Source organism: Dermacentor albipictus, chromosome 6 (genome assembly GCF_038994185.2).
Source record: "Dermacentor albipictus isolate Rhodes 1998 colony chromosome 6, USDA_Dalb.pri_finalv2, whole genome shotgun sequence".
Classification (NCBI taxonomy): Eukaryota; Metazoa; Arthropoda; class Arachnida; order Ixodida; family Ixodidae; genus Dermacentor; species Dermacentor albipictus.
Window position 1 is genome coordinate 55,418,043 of NC_091826.1, and position 9,725 is coordinate 55,427,767.

Below are 9,725 nucleotides of genomic sequence, written 5' to 3' on the forward strand. Positions count from 1 at the left end.
TCTACTCCACCATCCTCCTATCATTTATAAGAAGCAGTTGCTGCATGCAAAGAGCATCCAGATGGCGCTCACCTCCGGGCATCCTCAAGAAAGCTGCTGTTGCTGGGAGCGTGACAAGCAGCCAGGGCCTTTGAGTGCTTTCGCGTTACACTCTTAAAGGGGAAGGTTAAGCGTCCTCCAAGTTTTTCTTTACAAAATCACCAATAAAAAAACCATTTTATTAAATTCAGGCCCTAAATCGTAATTCCGCCTCCGCGAGTCACTACAATTTAGTTTTCTCTCTCAGATGCAACAAATTTCATTATTATCAGCCCAGTGGTTACCTCAGAAAAGCGTTTCTGCGTTCTACATGTACTTGAATAGGCGGCATTGGAGTTGGGCCTGAGTAAAGCTTCCTCTTAAGCGAAGTTCTAAGTCTTCGTTCAATGTATATTGCTAGTGAATGAGTTGGCACTTTTGTTTCCTCACGCTCGCCGGGAAGATGGCGTGGGGCAAATCGGTTTCACCTGCTGTCTACTGCGACAGACCCTACCCCGCGTTTCACTAGTTACGCAAAATAAAGAGAACTATGGTGCCTTTTAACTCGACAGTTGATTATTCATGCACGGATGATATCGAAAGGCTCTAGCGTGATCAACTTGACAAATCCGTGCGATCACCTTTATGTGCATTTGCCATCGATACGTGCAACAGAAACTGCAGGCAAATTTCACTTTTCAATGAATTAAAGTTTATTATAGAAGGCGAGGCTAGTAGTTATTGCACCAACATCCTTTACAACTTATTACTTTACTCATGTTTTTTCGCTTACGCTAATAATTTGAGTCATGTAACATTGCGTTAAATTATGATCATTAGAAAAAAGTAATAGTTTAGAGTATAACAGTTTAAACAAACAACTCTGACTGAAATCCGAAAGCAAGAAAGTATGGCTCACACGTCTGTATTGGTATTAATTTGGATACGAATGTCCGTGCTAACATGAGGGTGACATAACGTGTTCAGAGAAATCGTTCAAGTACGAGGCGCGCTACGCAGAGGACACTTCTGAGACGCGGTCATGGGTGAACCAGGCGAGCAGCGGTACAGCCTCGCGAAGTCGTCGACGTGCACCAACGGCGTGTTTATAAGTATTGCCCCGTTGTCAGGCGACGCTAGCATTGTACAGCGAATATAGACGGCGAGGGTGTAGAACAGTTGCCCGTGCGACATCCTCTCGAGGCTCCAAGCCTGCTTGAGTACACTCCAGTCAGTACGGGACACAGCGCTCAGCACGGACGACAACCCTAAGGTTAAGGGGAACGCGTAGATTGCCACGAGGGAGTGTTTCTGGGCTGCGAATAGAGCGCCGGTGATGCACTGGCGCAGCCGGCGGATGTTGGCTTCCGCCGCGGGCGACCACGTAGCGCCGTATAACAACGCGAACCACAAATTTTCGGCCAGTATCCAACCTATGCCGGCCATGTTTGGTATATCCGACCCGGGACGAATAAAGGCGTATAAGTAAGGGGGAAGCATCAAGTAGCGAGACCCCAGCAGGGACATGTGTGGAGTGACAAGCTTGTCTCCGGCGTTCAGAGCTAGTATGCGCGCCCTGGAAACGTCGAAGTCGTACGCACGGCCACGCAACAGGTTCGTGACGAAATCTGTGGAGGGCTTCGGAATGGCCACCAACTCAGGTCTGACCGCCATTGGGGTGAGGAGGGACAAGTCTTCCAGAAACGTCTTCAGCGTCTCGGCGTCTTCCTTGGCTTCGAAGAGCGAACTCCTCCTCGCGTCCCAGTACACGGCGACTTTAACGGCTGCGAAAGTTGAAATTGCAGCTTGGTCCTTCTGGTGGCTCGTGAGGACTTCCGCCGTGAACGTCTCCCACATTTCCCGAATCCACGTGATGCTGTCGTTGCAGGTCTGGAATACATGGGGCCAGGAAACGTTGTGGGAAACGTCTAACTGTTTGAGCCCGCTGCCGATGCTGTGCCTGACCAAATGGCCAGCCCTGGCACCGACGGAGACCAACTCTTTGTCCGAGGAGAAAACGTCGTGAATGGCCCGGACCTCGCCGGCGCCGACGACGAAGATACTCGTCGCATTGCTCAACCGGTAGCCGATAGCGTTGAGGCCGTCTCGCAAGCTGTCTATGCTCCACACATCCCGCTCAAACGCGTCGCTGTCGTTTGCAGCTGCGTACCATTTCTCGGTAAGTTTGCCGGGATACCGGCTGCATATCTTCAAATTGAGCTCAGCCATCTCACCCGCCGTGAGCGTATGATTGATGCCGGCGTCGCTCAGAGCAGCAGCGGTAGCGCCGAGGACATCTGGTGGCGCAGCGTTTTCAAGGCAGTTGACACCGGTTCGAAGGAACATGCGCGAATCTGCTGCGCGGTACGCGATACGGAGAAGCGAAGGTAGCTCGTACTTGACCGACATTATTGTGGCGTAAACGAAGGTGTTCCTGACATCCGGCTTAGCGAGAAGATGGTGTGTGCCTTGAACAATGGCGCTCGCCAGGGCGGAGATGAAGTTGTGGTGGTGCGGGACGGTCTCGATGCACGACTTGTAATAGGCGCTAAGGAAGGTTGCGGCGTCGCGGCTTTCCAAGCCCTCGGGAATATTGCCCGTGATCATGACGCGTTCGAGCTCTGGACGCCAGCCGACTCGTTTCCAGAGGCCCTGCTTGATGGCGTCGGAGCAAATGTAGGCGAAGAAGTCGCGGCAAGGATTGAGGCTTGCGTTGATATGTCGGCTGATCTCCCGGGCATCGTCGGGGCAGCAGAAGGGCTGTCCTTTGGCTTGAGCGGTTTCACGCTGCCTGTGTTCGCGAGTATTGAGGTAGACGCTCAGGGTGATGACGGCCACGACGAGTGCCGTCACAGCCACTAGGATGGCGGTGGCGCAGAATAACTGGTGGCGCGGTTTCTTGGTTGACACGAGGCTGCTTATTCTTGGAGCGACGTGGGACCACAATGTCTGGTACGGCGAGCTCTTAGGTTCAGCCATAGCAGATGTAGATGTAGCACCGAGTCTTTAGGTTCTTCTTCTCCTTCTTCTTCTTCTTAACATCTGGAGCCCATACACGCTAACGTGAAGGATGCGGACGTGTGCGAACGGTCCTTCTGTAGGAAGGTCGAAAGTACAAATACGTCAGATTATACACAAAGAAAGTCGCAGTGGTCGCAGTTTTGAGCGAAAGGAGAAACATCTCTTGCGATATAACTTTAGTAGACAGCTATACGAAAAAAGGATAGTAGCTTTATCGGTCGCATAAACTTGTAAACATTCGCTTATTAACTAAATTAACGAGCATGGTGTCACGCGCGCACAACCAAACATGAACACATCTCATTCGATCACGGTGGAAACTCTCTGTCAGAACGCTGGAGTGAGGAAGTGCGGCAGCAGCAGCCAGCAAATTGACCTTGGTGCTGCCTCTCGCTTCTACACGAATTAAGCGGCGAAAAAACAGCGCACAAGAAGCTATCCGCACTCAGCGCACTCTGCTTCCATCGTGGATAGCGGCTGCTGCGTATGGTGTGGCCGCGTATGCGACCGCAGCCTACGCAGCAGCCGCCGGAGTAGAACACCTCTTCTGCCACCCCTACCCTGGGTGCGTTGCGTTCGGCGGAAGACGGTGCGCTTTCTCCCCGCTTTCCTCCGTCGCGCGTGCGAGAGGGAGCCGCCTTCTTCGGCTCGCCATCGCAGGCTTTCACTAGCACTTACCGAATTTACGCTTGCTACTTCTGCGCTCCTACAGAGAGAAATAAATGCTAATACCTGTCATCGCCTTGTTTTATCTCATGCTGCGGACAAAGCACTAGAAACAACGTATGTATGCATGCATGCATGCATGCATGCATGCATGCATGTATGTATGTATGTATGTATGTATGTATGTATGTATGTATGTATGTATGTATGTATGTATGTATGTATGTATGTATGTATGTATGTATGTATGTATGTATGTATGTATGTATGTATGTATGTATGTATGTATGTATGTATGTATGTATGTATGTATGTATGTATGTATGTATGTATGTATGTATGTATGTATGTATGTATGTATGTATGTATGTATGTATGTATGTATGTATGTATGTATGTATGTATGTATGTATGTATGTATGTATGTATGTATGTATGTATGTATGTATGTATGTATGTATGTATGTATGTATGTATGTATGTATGTATGTATGTATGTATGTATGTATGTATGTATGTATGTATGTATGTATGTATGTATAACTGCTCTATAACGCTGGTTATATTGGCCTTTTTACATACTGGCGCCCAATTCATGTCCGATCCCTCGTAGTTGGTTGAGCCTTGTCCGTAGGCACCAAACCAAACCAAACAACAACCCCAACATGCAAATAGGTGTGCGCCCAAATACACTACTTGAAAGACGGTGGCATGCAGATAGTCTTGGGCCCCCTGCATAGAGATGCGGCACTGGCTATATGTCCCATTAAAGAAATTAGGCCTCGTGGGACGTTAGCATACTTGGTCAACATGTAGTACACGCCACCGGCGAGGTGCCCGAATACAGAAGGATAACGATTAAGGCAAGAAGTAAAGAATTCGGGAGGCGAAAATAGCAGAAATCGACTGCATAGGTTTCTAGCCGGCACCAGAAGAATCGCACTCTGCAGAAAGAAGTGAATGAAATGGGACGAGATCGTGCGTTGAGCGTGCAGCGAGCTATTATGCACACGATGAGAAGAAGCAGATGAAGTCGTCCCATCACGTTTCATAAATATCAAAAGAAAGCTCCGTTTATCACCGATGTGGGGCATCCTTCGTGTTCTTTTTCACCCTTTCTTGCATTTCTGTGTTTGGTAATATTTAGAGCTGGTTATGGTGCCAAGGTGCTCAATATAATTTTATTGCCAACAATGGGTGCCTACGACGGCTCAGGACGACATATTCACTGGTTCATGGCAGAGAAGTAACTGAAAAAGAAATGAGACCAGAACGCGATTACACGTGCCGCATCAGGCTTTGATGAGCATGTTTGCGATCTCTTAAAACAGAAGAAAAGTAGCGTATATGCCGGCCATCAAGAATTATTATTTATGCGAGCTCTCCTAGATCAATTAAATGTGCAAGTTCATGAAATGAACGCTCTTTTTTTGTAACAGCAATTCGATTAATGTACAGTTCGACGATATTCCTCCTCAAAACGAAATGCTACTAACTTACCGCATATTTGCGCCCTACCATTATCGATTAGTTTTTGCACATACCGATCAAAACAGTTACTGCCGCTGACGTTCCCAAAGCCAACAAATGTGTTGAATTGGAGCATTTTCTCCTATTCTCGACTGGACGTTTTCTCTTCGCCTCCCAGACTACGTACCCAACTTTCCAGCAGAATTTTTAGCTTTAATTCAAGCCATCCGTAAACTAAAAAAAGCCTGCAGATCCCACACCCTTTGGGAATCGATGTTATGCGAAGCAGTGTACGGGGAGCCCACCAAGTTAACGAAACGACTATGAGAGTACAAACACGTAGGCGGGTTTTTCATAACCTACATGATACGCATGTCATGACATTCATTTCATTACCTATCATTATTGTTCGTCATACTGTCTTCTCATACCAATTTTGGTACATACCAAATTAACAAAACGACCATGAAAGTACCAAGACGCAGGCGGCTATAATAGATAGATAGATAGATAGATAGATAGATAGATAGATAGATAGATAGATAGATAGATAGATAGATAGATAGATAGATAGATAGATAGATAGATAGATAGATAGATAGATAGATAGATAGATAGATAGATAGATAGATAGATAGATAGATAGATAGATAGATAGATAGATAGATAGATAGATAGATAGATAGATAGATAGATAGATAGATAGATAGATAGATAGATAGATAGATAGATAGATAGATAGATAGATATCGTCTAAATGGCAAATGTTCAGCAAAAAAGTGCTTCGCATTTAATACATCAACACGTTCCACGGAGTTTGTGACGGACTCTGTCGTTGTGCTCATCTCTTACTGCTTATTATGACTCTCAGATTTTGAGCGCTTTCAAATCGTTAGGGCTCTATCATTTAGCTTTGATTAGGTTGGTCTGGGATCCAAGGAATGACGTTATATTTCTAAACAAAATGGCACATTCGTTGGTGAAAGCGTGCCTGAATGGTCTGATTATTCAAATACTTCCGGCATGAGCTTTCATCATAGGGGCTAGTTTTCGTCCACAAATGATGCTGAAGGTATGGCAAACGCCATCTTTAATGAACTACTCAGATTGTCAGCACTATGCACGCCATTGGAACAGTACACTCTGTCAAACGCGAACATTTGAAGTCACTATCAGTAGACTACGCTGTCGAATTCCATTTCTAAATTTTCACCCAGACAGGGCTGTTCTGGTTCCCTCACCAATCTGTTCTTTTCGTGGGGAACATGAAAAATAGATCATTTGCTCACTGATTGAAAAATATATCCTAATTTGCGAAAAAAGAACCTTAGACACACCGTTCGCCTTGTACAAAATCATTTCGATTAGCTGTATTATTGCGTTAAATAATTTCTTCGTTAGTGTGTAATGATTACCTGCAATTTTTATTACCAATATCTATTAATTCTCAGCTATATATTCACAAATTTAGTTTGTTTGTTTACGTATAAGTTCTCGTATCTTCATTTCGCGGCCGATCTCCCACAGTGGGTATGTGCCACTAACGTCTAGGCTCCCCATCTAAATCCGGGATTGTGGGATCATAATCACCAGCAGCCTGTTTACACGGTACGACGAAAACTTCTGGGTGTGATCTTCAGTTGTCCATGTTTCGTGTCAGCTCGCCCTCCCAGTACCTGGGACTTTCCTACTCATATCACACCTTCTAATTCTTTTCCGCTCACATAAAAAAATTGGACAGGCATAACTTCGCGATGCCTCTTTTTACCACCTTTGAGTGCGCTGTCACATACGGGAGCAGGGCCTTATTGGCGCGAGGTTCGTATTTTCAGTATATAAGTTTTTCTCGGAATAAAAACCTGATAACCTAACGTAAGGTTTCGTTAGGCGGCAACATATGAGTTAAAACTAGAGATGATAAGCCCTGACGTACGAAGGATAGTGCGCTTGTAGCTAGCGTCCTGAAATGGTCAGTCCTGCCTGCAATGAATGAAGAATTACGAAAAGACATCCTATTCTTTCCTAACACGGTACGGCGTAGTGTTGGTTTCACTGGTGATCTTCTGAACTGAACGTGTTGTCCGTCTTTTTCTGTGCATTGTCCCTCCTGAGGATGGCATGTTCAATTTCCAAATATAGTGTCTTAAATACTTCTGGCAAGAATGCCGTAAACATATATAAAGGGATTGCGCATCGTCGCTTGACATGCTTAATGAATACTCTTTCATTTTTCATGCGAAAAGTAATGCTAACTATGGAATTTCAGTATACGCCATCGCTATCGAAAATTTTGTCCTATGAGTACCTCCTTGAGAAGTGTTACGCCGGTAGTGGAATTTCTGCATATTGTATGGCTGTCACCGACTTCTGAATGATGAACGATTCACTCCGTGCGTGACCGTACATTGTTTGAAATTCTCTCCTCGTTTTGGACTTTCACTCCCTTTTCACTCTTCCCCAGCGCTGGGTAGCCAACCAGACCCAGCATGGTTCATCTCCATGCCTTCTTATAAAGGCTCCCCTCTCTCTCTCTCTTCAAACGCAAATACTGATCGGTTCAGGTTCTCCACCGCACACATGCCCGAAACTAAAATGACTCAAGTTGACAGAAACACGTGACGGCTAATATAGTGTGCTAAACACAGAGAAAGGCGATGCTCTAGCTAGGACAGGCTTAAATTTTTCTAACGAGAGAGATCTATGACGCATGCGAGAGCAAGTTGCAGGCGTGCCATTCATAGGCAGAGGAGTCCCAATCGAAGTTTCTATTCACATCTTTTATATTCGATTTGCAAAGAAGACAAAAGGAGTATCATTCACTCATACACCTAGAGGAGCTGAAACATTTATAAATATAGTGAAATAGTTTTTTTTTGCTTGTGCAGCATATACGGCAAGAGACAACTAGCATGCTTGAACTCCTGGCCTAATGTTCGAAATTGTCTGTACATGCTACAGCGCCTGAAAAAAAAAATCTACAAGTGATAACAGGAAACTAAACACGGAGGCAAGTACTGTGCCCCTAACAGGAAACTAGGCACGACACATGGCACGGAGACTGATCTTAAAATTGAAGAACAATATATGCAAGGGAGGCTCAGCTGGGAACACGCCGGTTAGTATTTTGTTCTTGAACGGAAAAGAAGACCTCGAAGATATAGGGAATTTGTGTGGTTTATCCGTGATGGCAAAAACTAACCAGTGTTCCGTGTCATACAAAACTTGGGAAACTTTTAAAGGCGTCTTCGAACTCATGTTCACCAAGCTGTATGTGTTTCGAAGACACGAAACCAAAATGAGTGCCACACAGATTTTTTGTATGGTACTTTTAGTGAGGTAGGTTCAAATACTCTAAAAAAAGGGCCGTGGCATTCGTGACAAATGGGTTGAAAGCGGTCGCATGATTTTTATTTTTGCCTCCATCTTTCGCACGTTCCTAAAGTTAGAGCAAAACTTCGTCTTCTTCAAACTTTGGTGCCTGCAGAGACCTTCGTTATATATGGTCGACAAATGTTCAGCTCTATTCAGAAAGTTATCTGTAACGTTTTATTTCTTTGTGGGCTTAGTGTTTGTTCGGTGCCATTCTGCGTTCTTCTTTAACGAATGGCGGTCAACTGGGGTGCTTACTTTTGTGATGAATGCAGGAGTTTCGCTCAGATTAATATCTTTTCGATCTCGCTAAAAATTGTATGCCGTTGCGGTGCGTATGCCTTGAATATTAGATAAGCTCGGTAACGCGTGGCAATGGTTGCAAATATTGCGCTGGCGCATAACCTTCGCCGCTGATGAAATAGTGCAGCTCACCTTCAAGGATACATCCCCCGTGTACTTGTCTCACTGCAATTTCTACCACGCAGCCTATTTTAAGTAATTTTCAGCTGGTGAAGGGCGGGTATCTTATGTGTTCGCCATGATGCTGAGTCTAGCACAAATGGTAATGTTCTTTCTTTCATTGCATTTTTACAGTGAATTTTTTACCGCAAGCTTGGCGGTGTCTATCCCGAAACTGGTGTTATTCTGAGAATCCGATTCAAGTGTATATGCCTGGGAGTGCCTGAGTGGGAGCGGCGGTACGGCGTTGAACATGTCGTTCAAACATCCATGGATTATCTTGCAGATTGTGCCGCTTATGACTGCCTCGCAAGGAACGAGCTACAGACTTCCTGCCTTGCCTGAACCATCCTTCATCATTCACTGTGACGTCACCGAGGAAAGCCTTCGGATACACCCTGGCAGGGGCACGTCACCTGACACCGGGCGTATAAAAGCGCCCCTACATCGACCCATCTTCAGTGGGAGCGGCGGTACGGCGTTGAACATGTCGTTCAAACATCCATGGATTATCTGGCAAGTTGGATATTACACTTCTGTATCCCATTTTTGCTCAAATGATCCTTTTCTTTTAGTACTGCCGCTCCCAGTGAACATTTCTGAAATGCTCAGTGTCTTATGGTCACGTCTTTCACTTATGCTATCCGGGGAAATTGAAACCAATCCGGGTCCAACAACGCAGGCGTTATTGCATCAAATCCTGGACAAGAAGACACAGA